At 62.6% G+C, this 22889-nt stretch overlaps 1 protein-coding gene across 4 annotated transcripts in view; it reads right to left on the bottom strand.

Annotated features, from left to right (window-relative positions):
- The window catches only part of NAV1 (neuron navigator 1), a 205921-nt gene extending 184889 nt beyond the window's left edge, over nucleotides 1-21032 (bottom strand). For all 4 annotated transcript variants that reach the window (XM_072948830.1, XM_072948831.1, XM_072948832.1 and 1 more), the window contains exon 1: nucleotides 20728-21032. The gene's annotated coding sequence lies outside the window, so the exon portion shown is untranslated. The remainder of the gene's footprint in view (nucleotides 1-20727) is intronic.
- Nucleotides 21033-22889: the final 1857 nt, after the last annotated feature.

The following is a 22889-nucleotide window of genomic DNA, read 5'->3' as shown; positions in this document are numbered from 1 at the left end:
CGGTTCCGTGGAAACACGCTTCTCCCCGGCGTCCGGCTAACAGGAAGCAGCTGGGGCAGCGGAGCTCCGGGGACTTGCCCCACGCAGCTGTCCACCCAGGCCCCTCCGGCCCGCCTCCCTCCCCAGGCCTGCCATCCAAGCCCAGTGACCTGGGGAGACCTGCAGACACTTCTGTGTGTGCACGAGGCCCACCTGGACTTTCAGACAGACAGACAGCCAGCCAGCCTGGGGGAGCGGTCGGGGAGAGGACGCAGAGCCCTTGCTTGGAGCCCGGAGCTGAGCACCTACTCTGGGGTGCGCCCTGCCCGCACGGGGGTTGCTTGTGGTAACTTGTTGAATCTCGACAACTTCAGGAATTGAGGGTGATCAACAGTCCCATTTTACAGGGAAGGAAAGTGAGGTCCCAGGAGGTAAAACCAGGCGCCTGGTGCCACGGTCACCGTCAGCCCACGTCTGCCCAAGCCTGTTCTCAGCCCGCCTGCTCGGGGGCCTGTGTGTGCAGGCAGCCACTGGGGCCCTCCCAGGAACTGTGCTGGGCCAGATGTGGCCAGATGTGCCACTGCCCCGAACTCAGAAGGGACACTCAGCACTGGACGGGGACTCGGGACGCAGCCTGAGGAAGCGGAGGTGGGGGCAGTGCCGGCGCTGTGTTAACAAGTGGGCTTTGAGCCCTACGGGAAGCAGAGGTTCTGGGCGCCAGGATTCCGGGATGGGCAGCCCTGATCTTCCCACGGGAACTGCCAACCAGGGACAAGGGGAGCTGGCTCTGGGCTGCGGCCAGTCCCTCCCGCGCGGAGGGGCAGGGAGAGCCCTGGGCAGCGCCCCCCACCCCCGGCCTTGCACACCAGCCCTCACTGTCTCCCTCTCTTTGTGAGCCCGCCAGGCCCACGCTCCAGTGACTCCCGGCTCCAAGCCCTCAGAGCTGGCGCTCGGCGCACTTTGCCTCACGGGGTCTCGTGGGGCAAGACGGTGCAGTGCAGCGGCCACACAGCCGGGCAGGGCCCTTGGGGAGGCTCCATCTCCCGGTCCGGTCCTCATGTGCGCCTGCACTGTGCAGAGAAAGGACACTCCGGACGTGTGGCCGGGTACCGCACAGACGTGGCGTGCGCGAGGCCTGGGTGCAGGTGTGACTGCGGAAGCTGGTGTCTGTGGACTGGGTGGCAGACACTGGCCACGCTGGCTTGGAAGGGAGGCCCGGGGGTGCTGCAGGTGCCCCTCCCTGGGCCTCTGACGGCTGTGGACACATCCGCCATCTACACACACAGGAGGTCCTTATCGCTGGATGAACTGGATCAGACGGATCCTGAGGCGCCTCTCTGAGCAGCATGGCCAGCAGGACTGACAGGGTGGCAGAACCCCTCCCACCGCAGCCCTCCCGCCCTGGGCCTGAGTCTGGGGGCCGCCCCTCAGAGGACCCAGCGGAGGGAGCCCCCCGCTACGAGCAGCTCCCCTGCGGCGGACGGCCTCCCCACCGTGTCAGGAAGGGCGGGTGATACTGATTTCCAAACGCCGCCCAGTCTCCATCCTATCAGAGTCCCGTGAAGGCAGCGGGTCATCTCTTCTGTCTTCCGGTGGCTTTGGAGTGGGGTTGGGTGGGGGGAAGACTCTTCCAAAACACCGGCTAACGGAGTCACCCCCTGCAGTTTGGGATGGGTGAGCGAGTCATGGTGCCCCCCCCGGGAAAGAGCGTTAACAGCGACACGTGCGGAGCTCTGACGGACACGGAAAATGCCTGAGACAATATTAAACAGCAGAAAAAACACAAAACCACAAAGCTGCAAACAAAGCTGACACCGACTGTGAGGGAGAGGCTGGCCTGGAAATAGGAGAGGTGGCAGGAAGGCGCGCGCTTACTTCCGGATGGGGATGGCAGCTGCCGAGCGCTCGGCCATTCTGCCAGCCAGGAGAACAACAAGTTGTTCAATTAGGGGTAAAGGAGCCGTGGCAGGCAGTGTCTGTGGTGGGCAGGGAGGAAGCCCCTCCAGGGCTAGTGTGGCCGTGGGGCAGGGGGCCTCCCTGCCAGATGGGGGGGGGCACGCCTCCCAGCCGGGAGCACTGCCTGGGTACTGAGGGGGTGGCATGAGCCATGCGACCTGGGGGCTGTACGGGGTGGCGCAGTGGGCTCAGTGGGAGGCCTTCCTGGAGGCGGTGGGCCTGAAGGGGCCTCCTCTGAGGTGAACTGGGGAGGATGGGTCTCTAGGTGTCCCGTGGGCTGCGGGGAGGGTCCTTGGAGAACACAGCAAAGCTGTCAGAACTGTGTGTGTTGGAGGTGTGGGTGTGGGCAGGGTGGGGAGGCCCCTGGAGCCCGGAGAGGGTCCCGATGGGACGGGAGAGCCCAGAGCTGAGGGAGAGGGAGCAGTGGGGGCTGAGGAATGGCCCAGGCGGAGCCTTGACAGGCAGGAGGGTGGCTGCGTCTCAAGTTGTTCTTTTAGAGAAAAGTCAGAGCTGCCATGGGCCATGTGGGTGTTAATTTTTGGCTGGTTCAGTGAACCGGGGGCCGGGAAGAGTGTCTGGCGCCTCTGGTGATGAAATGCTGGTCAAATCCTCCCCCTCACGTGGCCCGGGGTCCTGCCTCCGACCGTGGGGGCCTCAGTTTCCCCCAGAGAGGCGGGGGTGGGTGACAGTCTCCCATTGTCCTCGGGGCTCCCGGGCTCCGCTAATAAAAATGATTGTAAAACGCTTTGCAAACAGCGGGGCTGCTCACAACGGAGGCTTCTCCCCCACAGAGCAGCTTCAGTCCCCACAGGGGTCCGCCCGGAGCCTCGCTGCCCTCGGAAGAAGGGGCCTTCTGTTCCCCGGTGAGCTGAGTGAACGCCGCGGCCGCGGGACAGCCAGGGGCCGGGCCCTGTGCCCACTGCTGGCAGCCGCCCTCACACAGCACAAGGAGAAGTCTGTGTGTCTCCTTGGCCGGGAGCCCGCGCTGCCAAGGCCCTGTGACGCTGCAGGACTCGGGGGCGGAGGGAGGGCGGGCGGCAGAGAGCTGGCGCGTCTCACTCAGGGAAGTGGTGTGATGACTAATCTTAACGGGGAAGCAACGGCGAATGCTCACTGAGTCCCTAGTGGGTGCGGTCACTTTACACGTGTTAGCTCCACTCAGCGGCCCTCGGTGTCAGGGGCCACTCCACTCCCTGGGGTGCTGGTGGCAGAGCAATGGGCCCTGAAGACGCCTCTGCCCCAATACTTAGAACTTGTAACGCATGACCTCAAACTGCAGACGTGACCAAGGTTAAGGACCAGTGACAGAGTCGCCTGGATTATCCAGGTGGACCCAACCCAGTCCCACAAACCCTTAAAAGCAGAGACCCCTTCCCGGCTTCAGGGGACAGGCAGGGGACAGGCAGAGGACAGCGAGGGGGGCCTGGGCTGCGGCTGCCAGCGTTGAAACGCAGGAAGGGGCCACGGACCAGAGTAAGAGCGGCCTATCCTGGTGGCTCGGCAGGGACCCAGCCCTGCCCACGTCTGGTCTTACCTAGCGGCACCCCGACCCACAGCCATGCGATCACACGTGTGTCGTGGGAAGCCACAGAGGTGGTGGGAATTTGCTGGAGCAGCAACAGCACACGAACGCACGTCCCCAGAGGCATGGGTGTTCAGCCTCACACGGGGAAGCACTGCTGGGATGAGCGGGAGGTGGATTCCGTCCCCAGAGGAGAGCCGCCCTCCCCTTGGCGTGCCAGACACCCATGCGAGGGCTGAAGAGGACCCATCCAACCAGGCGGCTAGTCACCCCCATGGCTCTGCCCAGGGGCCTCCTTACCCTCAAGAAACCGGTTCAAGCAGGAATCAGGGCCCTCACCCTGCGGATGAGGAAATGGAGGCTCCGAGAAGCGGGCTGTCACGCACAGGGTCCCGCGGCCCCACCCGGCCCGGAGCACACACTCCCAGGATCCGACTCCAGGTCTGGTTCCTCCTTGCCTCAGGTCTGGGGGCTCTGGGGGTTTACCCCGCTGTGCCCACCACCCGAAGCAGAGCCCTGGGGTCCCACAGCCCCAGCCAGCGCCTTGGGGCTGCTGCTCTGTGCGCCTGCCCCAGCCCGGACCCACCCACTTCTCCCAGCCAGGGCATGGCCACCCCTGGAGGGAGTCTGCTGTCCGGGCGGCGTCCTTGTGTCCGGGGGCTCCCGGGGACGTATGTTCTGCTTCTGCAGATGCACGGGGGAGAGAGATGGGAGCGGCACCCAGCACAGCGGCCTGCTAAGCACATCTGCACCCTCTGCCTGTCCTTCTCCACACATCCCCCAAGGACGTCCCTTCCCCGCACGTGTCCTCTTAGGACTCCCCTCCCCGGGACCAGGCCACCTTAATACTCCCAACCACCCATCCCGGCAAAACCTGTTATAAAGCCTGTGCATGACCTCATCGACCGCCCCGCCCACCTCCCGGGGTGTTCTCACCCCCACGTCTCAGAAGAGGAAACTGATGCTCAGACAGATTCCATGACGTGTTCCACACCATCAGGCACAGCAGGCCCAGGACGTGGACCGGGGGATGTGACTTCAGAGCCCACCTTCCCTCCTGGAGACTCGCTGGTCCCCCCACCCACAAAACACCAGAGATGGGGCCTGCCCCACCCGGCCCTGCCCGCCCCCAGCAAGGCCAGCTCACCTCCATTGCCGCTGCCCGGAACCACCCCCCAGCTCAGACAGGTGTCGGGACCTGCTTCTGCACATTCCCAGGATGACCTGCTTCATGTGAGGCTTGTAAGCCTCACCTAGAGGCAAGCTTGGGGCTGGCTGTCACAGGCAGGTATACGAAGAGGTCAGTCCTGCCAGGATCCCTTCATCCTTTCCTGCCGAGATGCGGCTGTGCCCGAGGGGAGGCCACCGCTGCCCCCCAGGCCAGGCCCACCAACTGCGTTCCCATGCGGCCAGCTGCTGAGGGGCTGCCACGATGTGAGCTGAGTCACAGAGCCTGGAACGCGACGCCTCCCAGGCCTCCCCCAGCCCCGGCCAACTCTGCCCCGGCACCCCCGACGCCCCCACTGCGGAAACGCCTTCTGCCAGTAAGTTCCCAGCACCAAGGTCCAGAGGCAGGCTCGGCCTCAGGGAAGCACGCTCGGCGCCCACCAAGCCCACGGCCTCGGCTGCCTGTCCTCCTGGGCTGACGGATGACCTTAACTTAAACGCTCTTCACCCGCAGGAGCCTCTGTTCCGACCTTGATGCTCTCGCCCCCAGTCTGAGGGCACAGGAGGAATCGAAGCCCTGCCTTCAGAGGCGCCCCAGTCTGATGGGCGAGCCCAGCTGCCAAGTTCACGGAGGCCAAGGCCGCGGGGAGACAGCCCTCACCTCCAGGAAATCCCAAGCTGACGCGGGAGCCACAGCCCGGCCCTGAGGAGCCGCCAGCCTGATGCAAACAGCTCTGTCCTTGGATGTTCCCAATGTCGGGGGGTGGGGGGACTCAGAAAGAAAACCCGGAGACGCGGAAGACGGACAGTCCCGCCAACCTCCCTGCAGGGCCGGTCACGTGCTGGCCCCTCTGCAGGCTAAGCTCCCTCACAACAAACTCACTTACAGCGAGGGGACGAAGCACGGAGGCTAGCTGCCCCGCTGGGAAGCAGCAGAACCGAGACTCAGCCCCGGCCTGCACCTGCCCACGCCCGGCGCCAGCGTAGCTGCCGAGTGCCGGGCCGGCCGGTTCACCTGATGCCCCGTCAGCCCCGAGGCTGGACCTACCGCTCTTTCCACTCACACACGGCCGCTCCCACAACACTGAAAAGTCACTACACGCAGGGCAGCTGATCGACAACGTCCCACTGTCCCAGCAGGAAGGGGACTGCTGACACTGTCCCTTTAAAACAAAGAGGCGGACTCGGGGCAGAGCCTGTCCTCCCCGCAGGTCCTGTCCCCTGGGAGCTCGCACACCCTAGAGGCTCCCCGGGTCAAGGCAGATACACGGGGGTCAGAGTGCCCCAGCCTGGAGCCAGTCTCCAAGTGGATGCCCCGCTCAGGACCGCTGGAGGAGATGACCCTGGGAGCAGATGGGGAGCCTGCAGCGGTGGTGACCGCTCTCCGCTGTGTGCCCCTGGGGCTGTCCTGGAACAACCGCCTGGCCTCAGGGCTCAGGACACAGGCCCCGGAGCTACCCGCAGACCCTCTGTCCCCGGAAAGGGCTCTTTGGGGAGGGGAACCAGCAGAGCTACCCACGCAACAGATCCAGCCTGTGGAAACCTCGGTTCCCTCCATGGGACAGTGACCTGGGCCCTGAGGGACCGGGAGGCAGGTTTTCCGTGAGTCCCTGCCCCTAAGGGACTGCCATGGGGCCAAGGACCCAGGCCCAGTGCCCATCCCGGCCCCCCCCCCGCCTCACTCTGGATGTGTCGTCCTCGGGCACCCAAACCCACCCCAGACGCAGGGTCACCGGGCTCCTGCCTGCAGGGCGCTGGCCCAGGACGGCCAGGGCTGGGCCCTTCTGCACTGGGCAAGGGTCCTGGCTGGGCAGGGGCTGTGCTGATGGTGGGGGGAGGTCTGGCCCTGACAGAAGGGCCTCAGAACCCCAAAGGGTGGAGATTCGGAAGGAGCCTGGCCAGAAAGTCTCTGACCTTTGCCGCAGCCAAGAGCACCGTAGCCTGTTCCACACAGGGTCCCCCGGATCCCTGACGGGCTTTTCGCTCTGAAAATAAAGACTAAATGAAGCCAAAACGTTGCTGTTTGATGGAGGGTGGGGAGTGGTGGACGGAACACAATCAAGAGCAAGAGATGTGTTGACAGTGCCCAGAAAACGGAGACAACACAGCCGCCCGGGAGTCAGGCTGCCGGCTTGTGCTGCCGGACCTCCGTGCCGGCCCACCCTGCCTGGGACCCCCCACAGCAGCTCCAGAGCTGCCCCAGACTTTCCTCCAGCCCAGAGAGGAGGGGGTGGCGCCGGGCCTGCCTCCCAGCCCCCAGGGCGCAGAGCTGCCCGCGGCTGCCCGCACCACCAGGGCGTGGGGCTGGCTTCTGCTGGGTGACGGCGCCCTCTGGTGGCGGCGACGGGAGGATGCAGGGACCTGAAGACAAAGGGCGAGCCGTCCTCCCTCGGGCTCCCGGGATGCTCTGTGTGGCCGGCCTTCACTGAGCACCTACTGGGGGGTGGCACTGGGCCCCGCCCAGGGGAGGGGAGCAGACAGACCACTCTGCTCCCGAGGGCGCATGAAAGGAACCCAGCCAGGAGGGAGGTGACCTTCCACAGCTCCCGGGTGGCCGAGCCTCCCTCTCACACACTCCTGCCCCAGAGAGTCCCCAACAGGCACACCCGCCCCTCTGCCCATCGCCTGCCCTGAAGCCCTGCTCCAGGCTCTCCTGGGGCCTCAGCCTCCCCTACCCCCGGCCAGTCTCTCCTATTGACCAGGAACTTCCCCAGGCGGGAGGTGGTGGGTAGAAGGCAAGATTTCCCGGCACCCGCTCCCACCACCACTTCATCCTCGCCAGCTCATGGACGCCTCCCGCAGGCCTGCCTGCACAGACTGAACAGCCCGGGTTACAGAGGGAACTCTGCCCCGGAGGCCGGGCCTGACCAAGACCTGCCCCTTCCCCGGGCCCCACGCCCTGCTGGGTGCCTTACGTGGGTGAGCTCACCCCGACCTCTGCCAGGCCAACACGCTAGTTTAAGACGATCCCGTTACAGATGAGGGCACTGAGGGACATGGCGCCTGCACAGCGTCCTCTGACTAGGAGGCGGCTGTGGCTAGGCCCCCAGCTGCCCCACCCTTCTCACCCTCCCACCCTCCCACAGGGCTCTACGCCCACCTCACAGCCCCTCCCCGGCCCCCAGGAGGCCTTTCCTCCTCCCTCTGCGAACCCCAGACCTGTACAGATGTGAAGACGCAGTGCCCTGTTCCTCTTCATCCGTCCACTCCGACTGGAACAAAACCCACACTGGACACTCAGGTCCCAGCGTCACTCCAGCAAAGGGACTGCAGCCCAGCCAGCCGTTTCCCGGCTTTCAGTGCTCATTCCTTCCAGCCTAAGTGGTGCAGGCAAGGTGGGCCTCGGTGGGCCCACCTGGGAAGACCAAGAAGGGTCCCTGAACATCTGGTCACCAGCAAGGAGGCTTCAGGCGGGCATCCTGGGAAGGGCTGGGCGATTTCTGACCCGGTCCCCCCCACAACCCCGGGCTGATGCCAGGGGCCACCCAGTGGAGAGTCAGTGTCCTGAAACCAAGGCCTGACGGGGCCCCTGAGCCGCAGCCCACACGTCCAGAGCCCACGCATCAGGACTGCCACGTCTGCCCCTGCAGAGGCCCTGACAGAGTCAAGCCTGTCTTTCGGGGGCACTGATGATTTTCTCGGGCTCTTTGAGGAGATGGCACTTGAGACCCTAACGTGTCTTCACCCGGGAGAGTGAGGACAGTGCTCTCGGCCGGTCAGAAGGGGGACCCCCGGGAGGGGCCCAGAGTCTGTGGAGGGGGCAAGGGCTACCCTGGGACCCCTCCCGGACGAAGGCTGGGCCTGAAGAGCAGAGCGGAAGAGTCTGGGGGCTCCTTACCCCGGCCTGGAATGCCCAGCCCCCTTCACACCCACTCTGCCTGACTCAGACCTGGAGCCGATGGGACCCACTTCCCAGGAGGCCTCCCCTCGGGCCCCCGCCCAGCGGCTACGATTCCCTCCTCTGTCCTCCACCGCTCTGAGCCCCCCCCCCCGTGGCACTTACTACAACTGGACCATCCTTCATAGCCGAGCCCTGGACCCCCTGTCCCGTGCCCAGCACAGTCCCAGGCTGTGGCAGGTGTTCCATGAGTGACTGAGTGACGGTGAGTGAACATGGCACTTTCATTCCTCGCTCTCAGCCTGAAATCCCGTCTCCCAGTCCAAACCCCTCCTGGGCCCTTTCCACTGGCTGTTTGCATGAACGCAGACCGCAGGCGGAGCCACGCGCCAGCCCCTGAGCTGGCCCTAGGCCGCCCACTGACCCTCGCCCGGCCAGCTCTGCAGGGCCTTTCCTCCAGCACCAGGGACCCATCTGGCCCCTGGATCCCCAGGAGCCTCTTCCTCTTCTGGCCTCTCTTTCGGAAACACCTTTTTCCTGCCCCTCGGCTGCTGTGTTTCCTGCACAGGGAGAGGGGCTTCTGATTGGAGTGTTATTTATAGCAGGCCTCCCTCCTTCCAGGCCTCACGAGGTGAGGGCCCTCAGCCCAGGGGTGCAGACAGAGGTGCTCAGGACTTGCCAGGGTCCCGGCCGCCAGAGGAAGGAAGCTGGGCTCCCAAACAAGGGGCAGGATGAGAGGCACTGGCCGCCCCCAGCTCCCCGCACCTGGCAGTGACCCCACACCTCCCTCAGGTCCCCAGACTTGAACTCTCAGGACCCCAGAGGCAAAGAGCTACAGGATTTCGATCTGGAGAAGAACCTAGAGACCAAATCTGATGAGGAAACAGAGCCTCAGAAAGGGGGCACATCTGAACAAGGGCACACGCGGAGTCGAAGCAGGCCTTTCAGCCAGAACCGCCCGGACGCTGGCCCGGCTCACGGCGGTTACAAAGGGCCTCGCGTGCCGTCTCGTCCCACCTCACGAGGCAGGTGGTGTGCTAGGGGTTGAACTGTGTCATCAGAAAAAGAAACACTAACCATCGCAGGCTGTGACCTCGCTTGGAAACGGGCTCGCGACAGATGCCTTCAGTTCAGGTGACGTCACCCTGGGGTAGGGCTGGCCTTATGAGCTGGGTGTCATTAGAGGAGGAAATGCGGGCACAGGTGCCCACGGGGGGACGAGAGAGGACCGCAGGGGGACGACAGCCTCGCGACAATGGATGCAGAGACTGGGGCGATGTGTCCAGCCGCCAAGGGCTGCCGGCAACACCAGGCGCCAGAAGAAGCAGGAAGGACCCTCCCCTGCAGGTCTAGAGGGGGCGCGGCCCTGCCGGCACCGCGAGCTCGGACTTCCAGCTCCCAGAACCGAGACGATCGGTTTCTGCTGCTGTAAGCTGCCCGTTTGCAGTGCTTTGTCGCGGTGGGTCCGGCAGATGGACACGTGCTGCGGTACCCCTTTGCCGGCTGAGGACTCTGAGACTAAGGGAGGCCAGACATGTCACCGGCTCCACACTGAGGAGCAGCAGGCTCTTCCAGGAAGCCCGTGCGCCTCCTTGAGTCCCCTCTCTGCGTGTCCCTCCCACGGCTTCCCAGCCACTCTGCCCTGCCTTCCCTGCAGGCCTGCCCTCGCCTGGACAGCCCACCTGCTGCCCGGCTCCCCTCTTGCAGTCCTCCAGTCCACTCAGTACCTGCTCTCGGAAGCCCACCTGTGCCAGGTCTGGAACAGGTGCTGGGGTCCCTCCAGTGACCAGAGCCCACCTGGAGCTACGGGCGCTTGGTCAGACACCCCTTGGAGCCTCTGGCTAAAGTCCCGCCCGCATCTCCCTGTTCCCACCTGCAGGGCCGACACTTCTGCGTCCAGTGCTCTGAACTTTCTATTCTGGGAGGGAAAGGTGGCTCCCAGTCCATGAAGGCATCGTGTCCACACACAGGGAGCCATGAAACAGGAGGTGGTCTGGGCACAGTGAGGAGACACTGCCGACCCCAGAGCATTCCAGCTTAGCTTCACTCTCCAAATCCCCGCAGAGACCCTCCTGGTGCGGGGAGGCGGGCCTGGGGCAGTGAGACAGGGCAAGAGCCCCCGCCTGGTGCACCGACTGGCTTATCCGAACATCAGAAATTAAAAGGCACGAACTACATCCTTCAACACGGACGAGTCTCAGAGACGGTACCCGGAGCGGAGGACGCGGACACAGAGCAGAACCCACCAAACGACCCCGCGTGTCCGACATTCAGGAACAGGCACCAGGGATCCGGGTGATGAACGTCAGAAAGATGGAGGTGGGGGGGCGCTGACAGGCGTGGGGGGGACGGGAGGAAACTCTGGGCTGGGGAGTGTTCTGCGTCTGATCGGGGAATGGTTAGGAAGGCACGTTCATGTGTTAAGCACATCACACTGGACACCTAGGGTTTGTGCACTTCCCTGTAACTCAAACCTCAATTAAAACACGGCAGGGCAGGAAGGATTCCCGCCCTCGGGGCTGCAGGGGAGGCCAGCGCGGGGCCGGCGTGCGGGTGCTGGACGGCGGGGACAGCCTCCTGCTGCTGCTCTTAGACTGGAGGCTCGCTCGGCTGTGTCCATCTCCGGCTGCTCCAGGCAACCGCCCAGGTCTCTCTACAGAGAGGCAGATGGACGCAAACAGGGAGCCAGCTCCCGTCCATGGGCCAGCGAGCGCGGCTCCTCCCGGCTCACAGATCAGGCCTGCCTCCCGCCTCGCCTCGAAGGCCTCCGGGCCGAGCCCTCCCTGGTGCCCAACTGCCAGGGAGACGGAAGCGCGGTGGCCCCAGCTGCACCCCGGCTCCTGGGGCTCGAGCTCAGCACTTCTAACCTGCTGCCTGCCCGTGGACTTTGCCTGGGCCACATCTGCGGCTCCTCCCCCAGAAGCCGGGGCAGCTCACAACGCCCTGGAAACGCAGCATGGCCAGATGACAGGCAGGCCTTGCCCAACAGCCCCCAGAGGCCTGCAGCCTGGAGCCCAGTGGGGCCCGGAGGGCTCGTATGTCTCAGAGCCCGTACCACTGCCTCCTCGTCCGTCGGACCCCTAGCAGGGAAGCACCCCCGACTGGCACACAAACACCCCTTCAGGGATGAACCCCCCAGAAGTGAGGTCTGCAGGACTGGGGAGCTGAGCGTTTGCGCTGTCTCCATCACTGGCCCAGCCCGCATGTACCCTCCAAGGACCAGGGGCAGCGAGCCGCAGGGTGCCTGATCCGGGGGGTGCCCGGATGGAGAACGATGGTGGTGACCAGCATCTGCTCCACGCCAGGCAGCTCGTGACACCCTCTGGGGCAGGACGACTGTCTCCATCCCACAGATGACGAGACGGAAGCCCAGGGGTGGCAGGGGCCAGGGCTGACTCTGAAGTCCACACGTTCCTCCACATCTCCTGCCCCAGGGACCCCGGGCCAGCGAGTGGCTGGGGGGCAGCAGATGGGCTCTCACCTGCGGGGAGACTCAGCGCCATGTGCAGGAGAGGGGGTGGACGCCCTGGCCGCCTGGCCCTCAGCTTATGGACAAGCTACCCCTTCCCTCGAGGAATCAAGACCAAGCGTTTCCTGAGCCCTCCTCTGGGCCAGGACCCAGCGAGGCCACTTCCAGCCCCACATCCCGCCGAGCGTGGCCCACTGGGCACTTCTGTGCCCTGGGCGGCGGCTCCCAGACACGTCGGCACGCCAGCCCCAAGCCAGCATCCCCGACACGGAGTCCTTTGTCTGCAACTGGACGTGGGTGGGAGTGTCCCGGCCTCTGTGGGGCTCAGCAGGGGCCCTTCCCACCCTCTTCCCACGGCCGCTCCAACCCTGTGGTCACTTTCTGGGCCTCCCTAGTGGCCTCCGATTCCTGTCTGTAGCCAGCAAGAGGAAGTGAGGCGATGACTCAGAGGTGTGATGGGGCCTTAGAGGAGCGTCTGGGCGACGACCCTGGGTGGGGAGCTAGGGCACAGCAGAGTCAGGGTGATTCCACGGGAGACGTGTAAACTGTCGCGGGGGCATACTCACCCCGGAACAGCTAAGAAGCAAGTCTCAGTGTTTTGCCAGACTAACACAGGCCTGCATTCAGGCCAAAGGCACTTAATTTCATCTCTGAGGAGAGAGCCAGAACGCAACCTGTAACACGTTCACAGTGTCGCTCGGACTGACTGGGTGACGCCTGCAACCGTGGTAGCGTCGGGGGCGCACCTTCACGTAGCTTTTCTTGAAAGGCAAATCTGAAGGACTGTCAACACAAACGCCACAGCAAAGTTAGCCACAAAAACCCACTGTGATTTCTGCATTTGGGTAACCGATGTGACGCCTGTCGTTCAGGCCCACGGGCCATTAAAGAGGCTGCGCTCCTGTGCGTCCAGGCTGTGGGGGGCCTTGAGAGGCAAAGATCAGGAGCCAGAGGCCTGAGTTCCCACCTGATTCCCTGAAGCTGTGTGGCTTTGGGCAAGTTACCTACCCTCTCTGAGTCCCGATTTCACCAGCTGTAGAAAGGGGAACGTCTGTCCTGCCACCTGGTAGCATTGCCACAAGGAGAAAATGAGGTGTTGGCTGCGAAGTCGTCAATGACGGCTGTTCCCTAAACCAGAGGCGCTTCCGCAGTACAGACCTCAGGAGGGGCAGGAGGTGGGATCTGGGACCTGGGACTCCCGTCAGGCTCAGCTCCGCTCCAGGCTCAGGCCATGACTGCCCTGAGCGGTGTGGGTCCCACCCCCGCCCGTACATCCCCCGGGGCTACCTCTGCACTCAACCCGCCCCACCAGTTTCCAGACAGAAGGCCCAGGCGCCCTTTTGAGGCCCGCAAGAAAATGTTCTGGGTTCCAAAACACACAATACAAGCACAGAACTGAAGCTGGCCAAGAGGACCGTGTCTGTCAAACGGAGCTGCGTATCAGCTGAATCGATAATTACCTTTACTTTTCATAAAGTGGGTTATATTTGAAAGTAACTGGCAGGTAAACTGTTTCTCACTTTGCAATAATGTCTGTCTGCATTCAGGATTACCGAGAAATGGCCAAGATGAAATTATTAAGAAACGAACTGCCGAAGTCCAAATACTTTGGAAAGTTTTTAAAAATTTTTACGACAAAAATATCAACGCTTCCTTTGTGGTGTGGGGTGCACTGCACCCTCCGGGGTGCGCTGTGTCCTGGGGCTCTGTCAGGGGAAGCCCAGCTGGCCTGCTCGGGCTGGGCTCAGTGCTGCAGGCCGCGCCCGGCCCTCTGCCCTGTCCCCCCTCTGCGTCCACACATCGAAACATCTGAATTCAAACCTGCCTGCCTCACCACGCCTACGGGGGCCGCCACCACGCGGGCCAGAGACCGTATGACGCCCCCTCTGCCGGCCCCTCTCCCAGCCCCTCCTGCTGCCTGAAGAGCCCACGGTTACCAGTTCCTGCGCGGTTAGCCCACAGCGCCAGATAACGCGCTGACTGCACGACTCCCTGCCTTGTCACCTTTAGACAGTACCTATCATTTCCCGACAAAAGAGTTGAAAGCAAGAATCTCTCTTTGCCTCCACTTCCTCCCACAACATTGGATTTTCATTCCTCTCATTGGTTATTTTGCACCTATGATCTCAAGTCTGGGTTTCCTGTTTGGGGACGCTTTGAACCCCCTGACAAGACGAGGGTCCCAGAGACCCCCCTCAGTCACACAACACTGTATTCTCCATTGCAGTCCGCCTGGCAGCCACAGCCACGCTGAGCCAGCTTCCAGATGACCAGCACAGGCCACCTGCAGCGTCTGAACCACGTGAGCATCGTGTAATACCAGCCTCGGAGGGCCCCGATCTCACTCTGCTCATCTGTAAGCAGGGACAGCCGAGCAGGTCCCCATGCCTCCCGAGGCAAGGAGGGCACAAGGGCTGTGAGTGACACTGAGAAGGCTTTCTGTGAGCGTAAGATCTTCTCTGTCTCTGGTTGTCCCAGGACGCACAGCCTGGAACCGCAGTGACGGCTCATCCTGGTACCCCGTCCCAACTTACGGGGTCACGACCTCCACCCCCCCTTTCTGGGGTTGGAAACTACAGCTCAGCCACAGCACGGCTCCCTAGCGGGTATTTGGGGAACGACTGGGGAGTCTGAATGCGGCCCATTTGCTAACTAGTTCTGTCACACTCAGCGTCGCCAGCTGGGACTGGGGCTGTGGGCCGTGGGCCCTTGCTCTTAGGAAACGCACGGGAAGCATTTAGGGGTTACGCGTGACCGTGTCAGCAGGTTATTTTCAAAGGGCTCAGGAAAGTTCTAGTACATACATCTATGTGGAGAGAGAGAGACAGTATCGCAGCAAAACATTACCCATCAGTGAATCCAGACATTCACGCGTCACTGACCTCCTCCACCGACTTGATGTTTTTCAAAATACAACATCACGGGGAGAAAACGTTCAACGTCGGAAGCAGCTTCCCGTGGCAGCGCCTCTCCCCTCCCTGGGGAGTCAGGTGTCGCCCCGACCCCACAGCTGCCACCGTCCCCCCAGAGAGGGGGTGGCTCTGCTGACGCCGTGCGAAGCCCCTGTGACGCCGCCCTGCCCCGAGCGGGGAGGGCGTGCGCGGTGTGGCGGTGCTGGGGGGGGGGGCAGGGACCCAGAACCTCCCCCAACAAGGGACAGGCGGAGCTGGGTCCCAGCTGGGGCTCCTCCCCCGGGCTCAGCTGTCTCCTTTGTTGAAAGGAGAGCAGACAGGACAGTTGGTATCTTAGCAGCTCCCAGAGACTCCTGCCCAGTCAACTCAATTATCTGCACCAATGAGCTGGGAAAAGAGGCACCGGTGACCGGCGTGGGCAGTCCTCTGCGGGACCTAGTCTGCGCTCTGCTGGAAGTCTGTGAAAAGCGAGGGGACACCCAAAGAGCACCAGGAGACATGAACAGTAAAGAGCAAAAGATGCTGTGGGACTCCCCCTGCTTTCTTCCTCCACGCCCCTCCTCGACGCCTGCTGCAGGAGGTCCACGAGCTGGAGAGAGCTGCTGTGCCCAGCTGGTAACGGCGATCTGCCCACGGAGGGTCTGTGCCAGGGAGCTCGGGACCAGGGGCCGCCTCCCACGCTGCACACGACGCGTTCGGACGGAGGTGGACCACGGCTTGTGCTGCGGGAGATCCCTACAACGGGGGGCGACGGGGGTTCTCACCCTGAGCACCCCAGGGGCCAGTCAGGCTCCACGGTCCCGCAGGGTCCAGCCGCTCTCCGACCAGGCTTCCCAAGCCGGCCGGGTGGCCGGGATCCCTGGGGCGGGGGAAGGAGGAAGGCGGGGGTCACGAAAGCGGGGGAGCATGTGTTATGAGTGAGGCACCTTCATTCAGCTCTTCCTGGGACAGAAGCGGGGCCTCGGCGAGGTCTGCTGGCTGCCCCAAGCCCCACAGATGGCGCTGCTGACGCCGGGGGGAGACAGTGACTTCAACAGTATTTACTGGACACTCGTCGTGGGCCAAGGACTTTACATGCAAAGTCAAGATCTGAACTTAAGTCCAGACCTGGCTCGTTTCATGGTCCAGACTCTGCCTACGACGTCTCACCCGTCTCCTCAGGAAACACGCGAGAACACATCCAGCGAGGAAGACCTGGAGGAGACGGGGCTGCTGAGGGCAGAGGAAGAAACGGGGCGGCGCCCGGGGTGGTCTCTAGATGCGGAGGGCCGTCACCGCAGACTGCGGCACTGCTCCGCGTGGTGGACTGCTGACCTCCTGCTTTGTCGCTTGGTGACGCCCACCACCCGCTGCTGTCTTCACCAAAGGGCGGCCGTCACACCCCGAGACTAACACAGGAGTAGCCTTGACGGACGAGAGCATCCCAACACGGGCCGATGCCGGGGGCCCCCAGCACCGGAGGGGCCCAAGGGCACGTTTCAGAGGGGCTGCTGTCTCTGAAGAGGGAACAGGGCACCATGACAGTCACGGCTCTTTCTCTGAAGGTTTAATTCCACGAAGTTGGCATCCGTTCTACTTACAAGTTAACGTCAGAGGAGGGACGGGAAGCGGGTCACTCAGTGGTGAGGGAACTGCATCACTGAAGGTGGTGGCCAGCCAAGGGGTCCACCGAGTAGTTGGGACCCTCCCAGCGCTACAGACTCACTGAGGGAGCTTTTAAAACAGAGCCCGGAGCTGCCATCCCAGCCAACCAAAGCTGACTCTCGGGCTGAGCCCCTGAACCGGCATCTTCCCGGAGCTCTCAGCGGACCCCAGCGCGCCGTCGAGACTGAACCACGGAGCCGGAGGCACGCAGCTCACGCTGGGGCCGCCGGGGCCCTCCGAGCCCCCAGTCAGCTCGCGTCTACCCCTGGGCTGGTCAGACATCTCTGACGTGGGGGCGGTGGCCAAGGGAGTGTTTGTAAGCCAAGAAGATCTGAGTCAAATCCTTCTAAGATGCCTCCCTTCAGTGCGGGTTGAGGTCCTTCAACCCTTCAAAGCCTCAGAGTCCTGGCTTTTCTAGTTACTGCAGAGGTTTCACAAGCTCACAGAGACTGAAGGTGGGTGGTGGTTCCAGAGGCTGGGGGGCAGGGGAGGGGGCGGAGAGCGACTGTGTAACAGGACAGAGTTCAGTCTGGGAGGATGACGAGGTTCTGGAGCAGGACGGCGACGCGGTGACACAGCCCTGCGGGCACACTCCGTGCCACCGAGCTGTGCACGTGAAGGGACTTAAGCGGCCAATTTTACCACAATAACCTTTTTAATGTTTAAAGTGCAGTGACCTTAAAGAAAAATACAATACATGTGCATCAACCGCCCAACTACAGAATGTTTTAGCACTTTACACATTTTCTGCACTTTTTTAAATAAAAGAAATGAAACTGTGCGTATTTTAAAGACAAGCTTTCAGAGGGAGGGACTCTGCCCAGGAAGCCAAGGGCACTTCAGCACAAGGAAACCAGGCAGCGCAGCGCACCACGACACACGGCGCCCTCAGCTGGCAGAGACAAGGCTCCCGGCAAAACCCAAGGCCCTCCGCGTCCACACGGCAGAGCACGTCTAGGAGCAACCCTCGGCCTTCGCCAAACGCAGAGGCGAAGGGCTGAAAGCTTGGCCTCTAAGACCAGAAGCCAGGTGGGCTGCCAGCTCCCGCCCCGGCCACTCCACACTGGACTGGAGGCTCGGGCCAGAGCAGTCAGGGAAGGAAAAGAAAGAAGAGGCATCCGCGTTGGGAAAGAAGTCAGACTCTCTACTCACAGCTGACATGACTCTGCAGACGGAAAATCCCCCAGAGTCCACACACTGAAAAGCCCCAGGAGCTAACAAGCAAATGTCTCAGGCACACAAGAGCCACACGCAGATCAGCTGTGTTTCCGTAAACCAGCAGCGAGCAACGCCAAAGAGGAGGAGAACCAGCCCACGCGGGGGAGCGTTCGGGGCACCCGAGGACCGGCCATCAGAACGGTCTCAGGGCCCCTAGAAGGGGAAGCATCTCCTTGTTAACCGTCCTTGGCGTTGGCATGTGCACCAGCACCTTTAATTTTTCACGCCTATCCACACAGCTCCTACTAAAACCAAGCAGAGCAAACAGATCTGGTGGGGCGGGTGGGGTGCCGACCACACGGGGAGTGGGACCACCCCCACCCCCAGCAGGTCAGAGTGACCGGGGTCAGGGCCATCCTGCCTCCCTTCACGTCCCAAGAGTCACAGGAAGCTGGGAAGCACAGCCCCAGGCCCCTTGGAGGAAATCGGGCCTGAGTCAGCCTTCCTAGGAGGGGAGGGGACGGGCCAGGCCCAGGAAAGTGTTTACGGGCGGGGGGGGGGTTTCCACTTGAAAAGTTGCTGCGGTGTTTTGTGTTCTTTTTTTTAAGTTGAAGAAGGAACTAAAAGTGTTTCTAAGGATTGTTATGACTTGGACCAGAAAGATGAAGTGTTTACCACACTTCTCCGTTCTCCGTGGTCCCGAGACGCAGACCTGGTGGCTGGCTGCATCACAGAGAAGCTCTCCTTACCTCGTATCTGTTCCTCTCTCTTGCCAACAGCTACGTGACACCTGCTGAGATCCGTGGATGGAAATACCAGGGAGAGAGGACTTCCATCGCAGAAGGGGATCTGCTGAAGGGCCAGGAGCCCTGTGCCAGGCTGGCTCCTGCAGCGCCCCAGCTGTGCACCCAGAGCCCCTCGCCCCTCCTGTGGGCCCTGACCCTTGTCTGTTGAGGGGAGGGCAGGGCGGGGCTGGGAGGGGAAGAGAGCCTTCTGACTCAGACATTCTAGTTTTTCTAAAGGCCAAGCCCTTGAAGAACTCGAAAGAACTTTCAAAGAAGAGGAAAGTGACACTGATGGAAAATGGAAAGATGAAACGAGACAAATTTTAAAAGACGGACAAGAGACTTTCCTGCTCCAGGCGATGGTTTTCCACTGGGCTCAAGCTCAGCGGATACCAGTGGCCTCGGGAGGGGCCCAGTTTGGGAAGGGAAGGAAAACCAGCAGTCCTGTTTTCAGTTTGCACAGGCCAGTCCTCCCCACGGAGATCCCAGAAAAGGCCCATGTGCTTTGGGTCGATCAGCCTCATAATGCATCAGGATTTGAGGTGGAAAAAAGGGGGTGAAGGCAAATCAAACAATTCCCAAAGAATTAATGGGCACCAGAGTTGGGTAAGAGGCCTCTGGGTGGTACCTAAATTTTTCCAGTTGCATGAATTTGGCAAACATTTATGAAATGCCTGCTAAGCGCTGGGTGTCTTGCAGGAAGGCGTTCACAAGGGGGTGGAAACACAAAGCAGAGGGCGGGCGGGACCTGTACCCCAGCCCCGAGGGTTCAGACACATTTCTGGAGTTCCACCTGGAAAGCTCAGGAAAGAGACCCTAGAGGCTGGGGCACAGGTCACAAAGGCCTTGTGCACTCCTTGCTCCAGCTGCACCAGTCCCCCGCCCCCGACTGCGCAGGAGTGAGGAATCACCGGCTCTCTGACCGTCCAGGGAGTGAGCAGCACAGGCTGACTCAGGACCAGAGGCCCATCAAAAACTTCCCCCAGGAACCACCAGGGAGAGCACGGACCACGACAGAGCTCGACTGGGGGAGGAAGTCCAGTCACTGGGATGCTGTCTCATCTCCCAGTTTCATCCCAAAGGCACACAAACCAAAATTCAAAGTAGGATTAAAAACAAATTAACGAGTAGGCTGGAGTCACAAGTGTCCCTGGCCTGAAGGGAGCCCAGGTCCCCGCAGTGCAGCCCCGCCTGCTCAGGGAGGGTTCTTTGTGTGGCGTCCTGCCGCCCCATCATACGCACGTTGCAGGGGACGCCACTTCGGAGAACAAGAGCCTCACAAGACGCAAAGCCTCTGCCTCTGCAGCCTGAACAAGGCCGCAGGCTTTTCAGCACTGAACGTGAACCAGCCAGCGGTGTCCCAGCCACTGAGACAGGAAGCCAGATAAACAGCACGTTATGGAGGGGGAGCCGAGCCTCCCATAAGCTGGCGCCAGCTGCGCCCTGGGCTGTCCTAACAAAGTCCCATTGACTCGCCAGCTGATTTTCCTATGCTGGGCTCCCAGACAAGGAACCCTCTCTGCTGGGTGAATATCACCCTGCACACCGCCCCCAGTGCCCACCCTCACACCTCCCCGTTCTTGCCTCCCTCTCTGTCCCCTGCGGACTTGGCCGGTCCTTTATCCTCTGACCAGTTTCCTTTGGCCCTGAGCACAGACGGAACGCCCAAGCACTGGGGGCCCTCAGGTGAGCTGTGGAGTCCACCAACCTCTCCCCGCCCCTCCCTCGCGGCTCCTCCAGGAAGCTGTCTTCGGAGCGCCAAGAGGACAGCCCCCAGGGACAGGGAACTGCGAGACAGCGCTTCTGAGCACATCCCAGGGCTTGTGAGCGTTTTCCAGAACGCCAGGGCAAGTTCACCTGCCCAGCTGTTCAGCTCCCTCCGCTGGGATGGGAGGAGAAGATGTGGGCAGGGTGTGTAGCCCTCGGTGTCTCTGATCACAGGAGCTCAACACACTTTAAACTGCACGGGAAGGTTCAGAAAGGTTGGAGTTGGGAGGCCCCTAGCGAGGCCCCTAGCGAGTCAGCTCCTGCACCAGACGACGCGCAGCCCCGCAGAGACGTGCAGACAGACAGACAGACAGACAGACAGACACACACACACACACAGCCCGCCCCCCGGGAAGCCGTTAGCGGCCGGGTGGTGACCGCTGCGCCGCCTCCCGCGGGCACAAGCTCACCTCCCCCGGGCTCCGTCCCGGCCGCGCAGGACCTGCCGGCCCGGCCTCGCCGAGTGGGAAGCGTCAGGCTCGAACCCGCCCCGCGCCCGCCGGGGCCCCGCGCCCGCCCGGGCCACTCACCCGCGCGCCTGCGCCCCGGAGCCTGCGGTGCGCGCCGCCGCCGCTCCCAGCTGCGCATCCCGCGCCGCGCCGGCCGGGCCCTCCCGCGGGGAGAAAGTTCTCGGGCTCCGCGCCGGCCGGCCCTGGCGGGGGCCCGGCGTCCGCGCTGCGGCCGCCGCCTGGCGCTAGGGCCGCCGCCTGCCCGGGCCCCACGACGCGGAGGGAGGCGGCATCCCGAACAAAGTGCGTCCCCGGCCGGCCGGGCGGCGGGGCGGAGCCTGGTGACCCGCTGCCCCAGGCACACGCCGGCCGCCTCCCGGGCCGGGGCGGAGGCTGCGCCGCCGAGCGCCCTGCCCCCGCCCCCCGCGCTGTGCCAGTTTAACCCGCAGAGGGGCGGAGGCGCCGTCCCTTCCAGACTTTGTCATTGGAAAGCTATTCCCATAACCCTTTCCTGCCTTCGCCTTCGTCCCGCCTCCGCGGCCGCAGGAAGGCGGAGCTGGGTGGCGGGCAGGAAGCCTTCGCACAATTGGGCCTTTCCTTGGCCAGGGGACCCGCCACCGCCACTTCCAGGCCCGGCCGCCCCCGGCCCCACACACGCCCAGCTCTTCGGAAAGGGGACGGGCAGTCGGCCACCTGCCCCACCCGCTTCTGTCTGCGCCCCCTTCCTTCCTTTCTGTTCGGGTGTCTCAGCTGAGGCACGGGTGCAGAGGAGAAGGGGACCCCGGAAGGGCCGGGCAAATAGTAGGTGCTCAGTAAAACGCACGGGACTTCTTCCCGCCTCTAGACCCCGCCCCCTCCTCCCTCCAGGGCCTGGGACCCGGAGGAGGGGCGAAGAAGGGAGAGGAAAGGACCAGAGTGGAGGCAGTGGCTGGAAGGAGGTCCTCAGCCAGAACCTGGTGCAGCCTCTACAGGGCACGGCCTCTACCGCCCCTGCCTCCGATCTGGGCCTTCAGGCTCTGCCCAGGGAGGGCAGCGGGGGTCAGGTGGCCTGTGCTGCTGGAGCAGGCTTGGGGCTCGAGTAGAAAGACAGCAGTGCGACGGAGGACCCAGCAGATGGGGACCCGAGACTCCGCCAGCTCCAGCCAGCAAACAGGAGGGTTGATTTATTTCCCGGGGGCCGGCTCCCTGGAAGGCCTGAGAATTCTTCACTGGCAACATCAGCCAGGGGCATGAGGGTCAGAAGAGCCCTGAGTCCCCCCCACCCCCGTCCAGTCCTGCAGGTCACAGTGGCTGTGGACGTCTGGGGACGATACAGAACACTAGACTGTGGACTAGCAGTGAAACTGATCAGAGAAAAGGACTTTAGATGGTTTTTGCCCGTGAAAAGAATTCATTGCCCTTTTTTTGGTGGGGGGGGCTGTCTCAGAGGGCCACGTGAGGCGAGTCCCTTGGCCTGGGTGCGTAGTGGCTCAGAGTGTGGGCTTTGGGGCAGATTGCCTGGTTCCCGCCCTGAATCTGCTGCTCACCAGCCGTGAGGACTTGAGCAGATTCTTCAGCCTCTGGCCACCGCAGCCTCGTCATCTATAAAATGCGGCGATAGTAGCTGCCGTCTCATAAGGTTGCTGGGAGGATGTGACACACTCAGAACAGTGCGGGCACTACTCAGTAAACCTTGCTTGTTTTGATGTCTGGGTCCGACAGCCCTGCATCCCATTTGGCATTCAGCCACGTGCTAACTGGAATCTCTCTTGCTTCTCACAGCCCTCTCAGCCTGCAAAGAGGAGCTCGGTCCTTTAAGAAGAAGCACTGTCCTTTCTTGAAGGCTCCCTGGGTGGGCCAGCCTGGCTCCTTGGCCTTCCTAGGCCCAGGGACCAAGGATTATGAAACAGGCTTGCAAACCAGCGTTGGAGGCTGAACTGCTCTCTGGGCAGTGGTGAGGCTGGACACGGGGCCCCCAGCCATGCCGGTCATGTTGAGAAGATGCTGTCCCTTGGGTGCTGAATGTGGAAGAAGATCAAAGCCAGGATTTCTTGAGGGTTAAGTCTCTCCATCAGGGCAGACGATCAGTATTGCCCTCCCCCCACTTATGGTCATACCATAATGACCCCTGACCCTGCTCCAAACATCCCAGTCACAGACCTCCATCAGTGAAGTGTGTCTGGATAAACGTGCTAGCGTGCGTGCGGACAGGCTGGGGGCGGGGAATAAACAGACCAGGTGTGGTCATGGTGATGGCTCTTGAG

The sequence above is a fragment of the Vicugna pacos genome, chromosome 23 (genome assembly GCF_048564905.1).
Source record: "Vicugna pacos chromosome 23, VicPac4, whole genome shotgun sequence".
NCBI lineage: Eukaryota > Metazoa > Chordata > Mammalia > Artiodactyla > Camelidae > Vicugna > Vicugna pacos.
This window is presented reverse-complemented; position numbering and strand designations above follow the sequence as displayed.